We start from the raw sequence: 11,093 nt of genomic DNA on the forward strand, positions 1-11,093 counted from the left end.
TAATTTTGTCGTTTTTCCTGAAACTTCAAAAAGGCGTGTCTTTTCATTTTTCAAACATTTTGATTGTTCAAAATAGACTGTTTTGACACCCTTTCATACTCTCAACGTATGAAATTTTTTAACTATAAATACGAGTGCATTTTACACTAAAAAACAACTTGAATTCAATCAATTTGAATCATTTACTTCTTGCTTTTCACTCATATTCATTCAAGTATTTGTTTTCTCACTTACTTGATATTTTTACTTCAGTTTTTCACTCAAATCCCTTTGAGAGATAGTGAATTTGTGAGTAGAGTATTTCAACAACCTTAAAAGCCAATTGCATCTCATTTGCATTCAAAAGAAATGTTCATAGGTTGTATTGTAAGTTGTTACTTATTTTTTGTAAAAAGAAGGACTCCTTGGTTTAAAGGAGTTGTTTGCTTTCAGTAGGGTTGTTACTGAAAGTGAGACTGGTTTTGGTCTGTGTGATCTTGTAGTTAACAAGGTTGATAGTGGAAATCTCAAGCGGGTTTTGCTTGGGGACTGGATGTAGGTCGGGATAGACCGAACTAGGATAAAATCTTGTGTTCTTTGTGTGTTTGCTTTTCAAATTGCAAAATCCTTTTATATTTCACATATTATTTTTAAAAGCACTATTCACCCCCCTTCTAGTGCTCGTTGCCTCGATCCTAGTACACTTTCATTTGGTATCAGAGCAGGTTTGCTATTATTCTGATTTGATCATCATCTAGCATGGCAACTATAACATCTCAGCACAAAGAAGGATGCTCATCTGTTCGTCCTCCTCTCTTTGACAGAATAAACTATGGATACTGGAAAGTGAGAATGACAATATTCTTCCAATCCATGGATCTCGATATTTGGAGAGTTGTTTCAGATAAGTACCAAACTCCATCAACTGATTTCAGCCGATGAACCAATGAAGAAAAGAAAACCGCTTCACTGAATGCCAAGGCGATGAATGCATTATATTGTGTCGTTGACAAGGTAGAGTTCAATCGCATCTCTCAATGCTCTACAGCAAATGAAATCTGGCATACTCTTCTTGTGACTCACGAAGGTACGTCAAAGGTAAATGAATCTAAAATTGCTTCTTTAGTTCATAAATTTGAATTGTTCAAAATGAAGCAAAATGAATCTATATCGGACATGGTAACTAGAATGACCGATATAACTAACACTTTGAAATCCCTTGGAAAAGAATATTCACAAGTGGATTTAGTCAGAAAGATCCTAAGGTGTTTAACTCCTGAATGGGAGAGAAAAACCACTACTATTGAAGAAGCAAATGATCTTAACACTCTCACTCTTGAAGATTTGGTTGGTAACCTTATGGCATATGAAGCCCAACTTCAAGATAGACAAGAAGAAGAGACCAAGAAGAAATCTCTTGCTTTTAAGGCTACTTCTGACTTAGAAAATTCAGAAGAAGATGAAGATATTGCCTTCATCACAAGGCAATTCAGAAGATTCATCAAAAAGGGAAGATTTCAAAGAAAGGTAAAGAAAGCAGATTTTTCCAATCTCAATGAAGTCAAGTGCTTTAACTGCAAAAAGGCAGGACATATCAAGAAAGATTGTTCTCTTCTCAAAATCAAGTCCAAGGAACAATTCAAGAAGAAAAAGACATTTCAAGCATGTTGGGATGATAGTGACTCCTCTTCCGATAAAGAATCAAATGAAGAAGTCGCCAACATGTGCTTTGTAGCACAAGAAGATTCAGTAAGTCAAATTGACTATGATGACTTGTTAGAAGCATTCAATGATTTATATGATAAATTTAAGAGTCTAAGTTCTAAAAATAAAGAGTTGAAAACTAAAAATTTAACTCTTGACTCTCAAAATAAAGTGTTACTTCAAGAGATAGAAGATCTCAAGAAGGAAAACTCTTGCCAAGCATTTAAGATAAAAGAAATTGGAGTTAAAACCAATCTCTTACAAAAAGAAATATCTAGTCTAAAAGAAAAATCAAATGATTTTCTTTCCATAGTGACCAAATTCTCAAATGGTCAAGAGAATCTAGAAAAACTTCTTGGTTCTCAAAGATGCTCGGTTAATAAAACCGGATTGGGATATAGCTTCTTTGATACTCAAAATAGACCAAACTATGTGGTGAAAAATCAAAGACATTATTCTCAACCATTTGTTAATAGAACTAAACTTTCTAGTTCTAATAGAAATGCATCTAAACATGGAAACTATAATACTTATAAGCCTAAACATGATTATTCTAGACATGATAAATTCTTTTATAGAAAGAATATTTATTATCAAAGGAAACCAAAATCCAAATGGATATGGGTTCCTAAGATTAACTCTCATGGACCCAAAAATAGAAAGGGGTCAAATGCTCTGTTTTCTAATTTTGTTGTAGGTACACAACATAAGGAGCAAATGGATATTGGACAGTGGTTGTTCTAAACATATGACTGGAAGGCCGTTGTTATTTTTCACCCTTCAAAATAAGGATGGAGGAACCGTCACCTTTGGTGACAATAACAAGGGAAACGTAATAGGTATTGGTAATATTGGTAATTCAAAATTTCCCTTGATAGAAAATGTTCTTTTAGTAGATGGTTTAATGCATAATTGATTATCTATTAGTCAATTATGTGATAAAGGTTTTCATGTTTCTTTTAAAAATGATTTATGCTTAATTTCTGATTTTCAATCTAAAAAGATCATTTTTAAAGGTAAAAGAAGGAACAATGTGTATGAACTATATCTAGATGAATTGCCCATTTTTAATGAAAAATGTCTTATTGTTTCAAATGAAATTCAATTGTTATGGCACAAGAGACTTGGACATGTTAACTTTAAAATTATTTCAAAGTTATCCAAGAATGATTTTGTAAGAGGCCTACCTAGAATACCATATAAGAAAGATCACTTATGTGATGCTTGCCAAAGGGGTAAACAAATCAAGAGTTCTTTTAAAGCAAAAGATATAGTTTCAACAAAACGTCCTCTTGAACTTTTACATTTAGATCTATTTGGACCATCTAGAATTCAAAGTTTGAATGGTAGTAAGTATGCTTTTGTTATAGTAGATGATTATTCCCGGCTTACATGGGTGATTTTTCTAAAAAGCAAAAATGATGCTTTTTCGGAATTTTCTAAACTTTGTAAAAGAATTACAAATGAAAAATCTACATCTATAATTAAAATTTGTAGTGATCATGGTGGTGAATTTGAAAATGAATCCTTTCTAAAGTTTTGTGATTTACATGGTATATCTCACAACTTTGCTTTTCCTAGAGCAGCTCCACAAAATGGAGTTGTTGAAAGAAAGAATAAAACTTTGCAAGAATGTGCTAGAACCATGCTTCAAGATAAAAATTTACCAAAATACTTTTGGGCTGAAGCAATAAATACAACATGTTATGTTTTGAACTGTGTTCTTATTCGACCAATTTTACATAAAATATGGTTTGAATTGTATTATGATCGTATACCAAAGATCTCATATTTCAAAATTTTTGGTAGTAAATGTTTTTTGTTAAATACCAAAGATAATCTTGATAAGTTTGATTCAAAATCAGATGAATCAATATTTCTTGGATATTCTTCTAGAAGTAAAGCTTATCGTATTTTCAATAAAAGAACATCTTGTATTGAAGAATCTTTACATGTTGCATTTGATGAGAATTGTAAGCAGATTATACCTCTAAGCGAAGGAGAAGAAGTAATACTTCAAGAAGAACCCTTGATAGAGAGTACTTCTCAAGAAAATATTCTTCTTCAACCGGTTTGGAAAGAAATTCTTAATCATTCACATGAACAAGTTATTGGTGAAATAAAGAGTGGTGTCCAAACTAGAAGGCAATTAGAAAAATATATTGCAAATGTTGCTTTCATATCTAAATTAGAACCAAAGAATATCAATGAGGCTTGTGATGATGAATTTTGGCTTTTGGCCATGTCTGAAGAACTTAACCAATTTACTAGAAATGATGTTTGTGATCTAGTTGATAGACCAAAGGATCATCCAGTAATTGGAACAAGATGGGTCTTCCGAAATAAGCTGGACGAAAATGGTGAAGTCATTCGTAACAAAGCAAGGCTAGTAGTACAAGGCTATAATCAAGAAGAAGACATAAATTTTGATGAAACCTATGCACCAGTGGCTCGATTAGAGTCAATTCGAATGATGCTTGCTTTTGCTAGTTACATGAACTTCAAGTTATATCAAATTGATGTTAAGAGTGCATTCTTAAAAAAACACATCAATGAAGAAGTTTATGTAGAGCAACCTCCAGGCTTTGAAAATGAAAAATATCCAAAAAAAGTCTACAAATTGAAAAGAGCTTTGTATGGACTCAAACAAGCACCAAGAGCGTGGTATGAAAGACTACGAAATTTTCTAGAACAATCTGTTTTTTCCATTGGTCAGGTAGACTCCACTTTATTTATTAAAAATCTTAATTCAGATATTCTTATTATGAAAATTTATGTTGATGACATAATATTTGGTTATACTAATGATTCTCTTTGTAAAGAATTTGCTAAAGCTATGCAGGAAGAGTTTGAAATGAGCTTGATGGGCGAATTAAACTACTTCCTTGGACTTCAAATAAAGCAAACTGAAGAAGGAATCTTCATCAATCAGGCTAAGTATACAAAAGAACTTCTCAAGAGATTTGGGATGGACTCATCAAAATCAAGAAGGAATCCTATGAGTACAACTACTTCTCTTGATAAAAATGAAAATGGTAAAAGTGTAGGTACTAAGCTCTACAGAGGTATGATCGGATCTCTATTATACTTAACTGCTAGTCGACCTGATATTATGTTTAGTGTTTGTATGTGTGCAAGATTTCAAGCTAATCCAAAGGAATCTCATTTAACTGCCGTAAAACAAATTCTTCGTTATTTGAAAGATACTTCAGATTTCGGTTTGTTTTACCCAAAATCATCTTCCTTTGATTTAGTTTCATATAGTGATGCAGATTTTGCAGGAAGTAAATCTGATCGCAAGAGTACTAGTGGAACTTGTCATTTCTTAGGAAATTCTTTAGTCTCTTGGTTTAGTAAAAAGCAAAATTCAGTGTCACTCTCAACAACTAAAGCAGAATATATAGCGGCTAGTTTAGCATGTTCACAAGTACTATGGATGAAACAGACCTTAAAAGATTTTGGTTTGAATTACTCCACACCAACTATTTATTGTGATAACACTAGTGCTATAAATCTTTCAAAAAATCCTGTTCAGCACTCAAGAACTAAGCATATTGAAGTTAAACATCATTTCTTAAGAGATCATGTGTTAAAAGGAGATATTTCGTTAAATTTTATTTTCACTAAAGAACAACATGCCGATATCTTCACTAAACCTCTTAAAAATGAAGATTTTATGAGAATTAGGAGAGAACTAGGTATTTGCTCATTTTTGGATTTATAAAAATGCTAATTTTTGAACAAAATCTCAAAATCGCACTATATTAGTCGGCCGATAAAAATTTAGTCGACTGATGCTTTAAATTTTTTTAGAATGTATCGCACCATATTAGTCAACCAATATATTTCTAGTCGACTGATGTTTTTAGAATGAGTCACACATTCTTAGTCGACCGATAAAGTTTTAGTCGACTAATTTTTTTTTAAAAATTTTAAATGAAAGGACCCGATACCTCTTGGATTTTTTTTAACACCCATTTTTTTTAAATAGGCATCATTTCATTTTCACACCTTTTCATTTTTATTTTAAAGGAACGAAACCCTTAAAACAAAAACCCTTTTTTGGTCTCTTTCCTCTCTCTCTTTCGAAAATCCCTCGGAGTGTCGTTCGATCTTCGCCGGGATTTTCTTGCTGTGACAGGGAGATGCTGGAATCTTCTGGTCGTGATCTTAAAACGCCAGAATCCTCTTGCAGTAACTGGCGCATCTTCAAAACACGCCGAAACACTCTTGTTGTGACGGTATATCTTTAGCCATTGCCGGAATCCCCTTGTGGCAGCCTTCACACTCGCCGTCAGCCACCGTATCTTCCTTAGTTTCTGAACGCCGGACAACATTTTTCTCTTGTCGGCCGTCATTTGGAAGCCGACATTTTTGGTAAATCTGTTTTTAATCATGCCTCGTACGAAGTCTGCATCTGCAAAAGGTTTAGGTTCTCCTCCTCCTACACCTTCTTCAAGACATGGTTTTTCACTCAGATTACTCCGAAATCCTCTTTTATATGATACTTTTGGATCAATTTCTGCACTATCTATTTTACCAGGCCGAAATGTACTATTTCACCTATTTTCTCATTACAAAATAAGAGAATTATTTCTTGGAATTTCACATCTTTTTGATGCCTGTGCAGATACCCTTCACTATCCTTTTCTGATTCACTTGTTTTACACGAATTTACAAATTGATCATGAAACTGAAGTTCTTTCTTCTCTTGTTCGTGATGTTGAAATCGAGTTTGATTCTAAACTGCTTGGAGAAATTCTAGAAATTCCACCTTCAGACACTCCTTTCAACACTGTTGAACTAAATGATGAAAGAATTTTTGAACAAGTTCTTCTTCAAGGTGCACCTCACAGCCCTCCTTTCAAAAATACTAATCTTCAAACTCGTGCACGCATTGCTGGACGAATCCTTGCCCACAATGTTCTACCTAAAACTGGTTCTTTTAATTACTATTCCACAGATCTATCTATGGCTCTTTATGTTTTATTTGGAAATATTTTTGTAAATTGGGCCAATGTGTATTTTACAAATTTGTGGAAACAAAAACCATTTCTTCCTTATGGATGTCTTCTAACTCGTATTTTTAGACATTTCAAAGTTCCCTTAACAAATGAAAAATATATTGAGCAAAAAGAGTTCTTTGATCAAACAATTTTTAAAAGAATGAAAATTAAATATCTGCCTCCTTTAAATGTTGATCAAACTGAACCATCTGATCCTACTGAACCATCTATTTCTGAACCTTCACCTTCTGCGACAACTTCATCTCATGCAAAAAGGAAAAAATTTCCTACAAGTCAAGACAATGATGAAGTTATGCAGAGACTGAAAGCTTTGGAGCTGCATCAACACAAATTTTGTGAAGATGTCACTCAACAACTATCTTCGATTCAGAAAGAGATTACTTCAATCAAGGATTTGCTCAACTCACTTTTCTGATCTTTGTTGTCTAAACTTTCATACTTTATGGGTTGTAATATTTTAAACTTGTATCTCTATTTTGCTTATGCTATTTCTGCCCTTACTCTTTTTTATTCTGACAAAGGGGGAGAAAAAGATAAAAGATAGCATTAAATTGAAATTGCAGAAGATCTTGCAAGAGAAATGTGAAATTAAGAGAAAAAGTAAGCTTTGAATGAATGCATTTATAAATGCATGAAGTAATGATGAATGAAAATGCAAATCAATCAATATGTGATATATGTGCTTTGAAAGTACTAACTTTTTAATGTTTTGCAGCATATTGATAGGGGGAGTAAAATCTCCATCTATGCATCTAAAATGCTCCATCTTTGATTAAGCTTGTCATCATAAAAAAGGGGGAGATTGTTACGACAATGAAGCCATACATGATACTTCAAGTACAAGGTTTTGATGATTTGCAAGTGGAATCAACTGTATTTCAGCTAAGGCTATGAAGAAATTAAAGAATTCGATGAAGAATCTTTGAAGACTAGTGTGCAAATGTTTAATTCATTAAAAATTCTTAGATTCTTGTAAGAGCCTTACTTAGAGTGCATATTTAGGTTGCATTTTACCTAAAGTATTTAGAAAAACTTTTCTAAAAGAACTCCTCATGCAAATCTTTTTATAAAACTCTTTTCTTAAATTTTCATGTTTATTAGTCGACCAATAGACTTACCAGTCGACTAATCCTTTTGCGCTATATTTTCTAAAAAGTCATTTTTGTCAAATTAGTCGACCGAAGGTTTTATCAGTCGACTGGACAGAATGTCTGTTTTCTGGAAAATTAGCAGCAGTCGACTAACAGTTTTATCAGTCGATTGAACAGAACATGTGTTTTTTGAAAAATTTAGCAACAGTCGACTAGTGCTTTTATCAGTCGACCGGACAAAATGTTTGTTTTTCAGAAGATTTTAGCAGCAGTCGACTGAAAGGTTTTTCAGTCTACTGATGATATTATCAGTCGACTAATTTTTCTCTAGTCGACTAAGTTTCAAAAGTTCAGATTTTCAAATGGTTCGATAAACAGATCAGTCGACCGACGATAACTGTCAGTCTACTAATAACTAACTATTAGTCGACTAACTACTGTTCCAGTCGACTAATTTTGCTGTTTTTCCTGAAACTTCAAAAAGGCGTGTCTTTTCATTTTTCAAACATTTTGATCGTTCAAAATGGACTGTTTTGACACCTTTCATACTCTCAACGTATGGAATTTTTTAACTATAAATATGAGTGCATTTTATACTAAAAAACAACTTGAATTCAATCAATTTGAATCATTTACTTCTTGTTTTTCACTCCTATTCATTCAAGTATTTGTTTTCTCACTTACTTGATATTTTCACTTCAGTTTTTCACTCAAATCCCTTTGAGAGATAGTGAATTTGTGAGTAGAGTATTTCAACAACCTCAAAAGCCAATTGCATCTCATTTGCATTCAAAAGAAAGGCTCATAGGTTGTATTGTAAGTTGTTACTTATTTTCTGTAAAAAGAAGGACTCCTTGGTTTAAAGGAGTTGTTTGCTTTCAGTAGGGTTGTTACTGAAAGTGAGACCGGTTTTGGTCTGTGTGATCTTGTAGTTAACAAGGTTGATAGTGGAAATCTCAAGCGGGTTTTGCTTGGGGACTGGATGTAGGTCGGGATAGACCGAACCGGGATAAAATCTTGTGTTCTTTGTGTGTTTGCTTTTCAAATTGCAAAATCCTTTTATATTCCGCAGATTATTTTTAAAAGCACTATTCATCTCCCCTCTAGTGCTCGTTGCCTCGATCCTAGTACACTTTCAGATATGTCTTATAGTTTGGTGAGAAAAATTTATAGGACATAAACCTATTTGGTAGAATGGAGGCTCTATCTAATTTTCTAAGTGTGGTATTTTCTAGAGACAAATCTTGACTAGGTGTTTCATCTATAGGAATATCTTAAGAATATTTTTCGTAAGCACTTGTTTAGTTTTCTTGACTATGTCGGGTATAAACTTGAATATTTTGAAAGGACTTTTCAACTAAATTATCATTATTGTAAAACAATTTCCAAACATCACTATCATGATTATTTTTCAAAGAAATATCACTATCATGATTTCAGTTACAATCATTTGATTCATGAGAATAAACTTCTTGCCTTGGCAAGAGATCAAACAAGAACGCATAGTCTACTTCTTCTTTGTTTCTTTCTTTATCAAAACCATTTTCTTTTTTCAAGAAAGTCACATCCTTGATCACATAAAGTTTATTGTTTTTAGAATCAAAATAATGATAATCTTTTTTCTTATCACCATGCCCTATAAATACACACTAAATTGCTTTTGAAGGTAGTTTATCATTTTTGTGAGAAAATACAAAGCATTTATAAAAAAAATGTAATCTTTTGAAATCGAGTGATATTTTAAACAATTTTTTAAATAGAGAAATATTTTGCAAAGAAAAAGAAGTCATTTTATTTATTAAATATGTTGAAGTCAAAATGACTTCAACCTAAAAAATTTTAAGAATATTTTTAGAAATAAGTAAGGTTCTAGCAAATTCCATGATATGTCTATGTTTTCTTTCTGTCAACATATTTTATTGGGGAGTTCTAGGGAAAGATCTTTTATGACAAATACTATTTTTCTTTAAATAATTTTGCAATTCATTTGACATATATTCTCCACCCAACTCATATTTAATAATAGAAATATTACTTTAAAATTGATTTTTAACCATCATGTAAAAATTTTTAAAAAAAGAAAAGACATCTAGTTTTAAATTAAAGAAGTAGACCCATATGTATCTTATGAAATCATCAATGAAGACAATATAATAGGAATATCCACCATTTGATATAACCGGAGAGTATCTCATACATCCGAATGCATCAACTCAAATGGTCTTTTGGAAACAAAAGTTCTAAGAGAAAAATGTATAGATTTTATTTTTCCAAAGATCCAATCTATATAAATAATATCTTTTTCATTTCAATAAGTCTCCATAAATAAGAAAAGATATATCTTAGAAAAACAAAAATGTACAAGTCACTTATGCCATATTTCAATATTCTTTTCTTGGATATAGTTATAAAATGACTTAGAAAGAATAGACAAAAAATCCATGTAGTAAAGATCTCCTCTTCTATGGGATGGCTTGAGAAACAAAAAAAAGATTAAGGTTGAGTTTGGGAACCACTCTAATTTTGGAAACAAAAACCTTTTTAGATGTTTTTGAATCTAAAGTCCCAATACTTTTAATTTTTAAAAAGCCCCATCGATGGTTGAAACATAAGATAGACTTTTGTTGGTGCATATGTCGAAAAAAGAGTTCTTATGAGGGGTCATATGAAATGAGACTCCCGAATCAAGAATCCAAGAACATATACCTGGAGCAGCAGAAGAAGAAATAACGGCACCAGATATAGATTTAAGTATTTGTTGAAGTGTCCTCGATAGTTAAAAAAAAAGTGTCTTCAGAGTCTCCTCTTTTTCTTGACACTTCCCTCTTGGGTGTAGATTCTTCAATGGAATCCACTTTGTTATTGAGCTTTGGACAAATGGGTTTAATGTGACCCGACTCATTACAATAGTAACAAATAATTTTTCTACCACAACTATAGTTATCGTAACTACTATACTTATTATGACTATTATAATTATTTTGCTCCCAAAGTGTGGAGGCTTGTAGGTCTTCATGTTGTTGTCGAGCTTAGACACTGTTAACACTTCATCTCATCTTTCTTTTGTCATACCAAGTCGAGTCTCTTCTTGGCAAACCTCGACAACGACATCTTCAAGAGGTAAAGGAGAAGATCTATAAAGAGAAGATCTCATTGGTTCATATTCAAGGCATAGACCATGTATAAATTAAAAAAAAAACATTTCCCCATTTTCTCTCATCTTAGTTCAACATCTTCAATAACAACCCAATTGGGTTCAAGAAGTGTCAACTCATCTCATAGAGGAGATAAG

This window comes from Nuphar pumila, chromosome 17 (genome assembly GCF_984573655.1).
Source record: "Nuphar pumila chromosome 17, dmNupPumi1.hap1.1, whole genome shotgun sequence".
Lineage (NCBI taxonomy): Eukaryota > Viridiplantae > Streptophyta > Magnoliopsida > Nymphaeales > Nymphaeaceae > Nuphar > Nuphar pumila.